Here is a 527-nt window from a genome sequence, read left to right as displayed (position 1 = left end):
GTGGGATCGACCCTTACTCGCGTAAGGTTTATTACTTGGACGACCCAGTGCACTTGCTGGTTAGTTGTGCGAAGTTGTGTAATGCCATGGTATTGAGCTACCAAGTTTTTGGGGTTCATGACCGGGGATTATGAGAGTTGCGAAAAGTATTGTTCACAATTTCGCGCACCAAGTTTTTGGCACCGTTGCCGGGGATTGTTCAAGTCTTAAGCAAGCTTTTGGTAACATCAGTGCCAAGGATTGTTGAGTTTGGACAACTGACGGTTCATCTTGTTGCTTAGATTAGGTGTTTTTCTTCAGAGTTCTTAAGAATGAATTCTAGAGTTTCAAGGTGATGTTCTTATCATCACTAAAGCTGATTGATCTTCATCAATTTAGCTCTTGAATGCAATGTTCTGCTGAAGCTTGGCTAGCCATGTCTAATTTCTTTAGACTGAAGCTTTAGACTAACATTGCATGATTCCTGGAATTCTCATTAAGAATTTTGATACCTTTATTTTCTTTTCTACTTAATTTTCGAAAAAAAA

Source organism: Arachis duranensis, chromosome 10, assembly GCF_000817695.3.
Source record: "Arachis duranensis cultivar V14167 chromosome 10, aradu.V14167.gnm2.J7QH, whole genome shotgun sequence".
NCBI classification, from domain to species: Eukaryota; Viridiplantae; Streptophyta; class Magnoliopsida; order Fabales; family Fabaceae; genus Arachis; species Arachis duranensis.
This window is presented reverse-complemented; position numbering follows the sequence as displayed.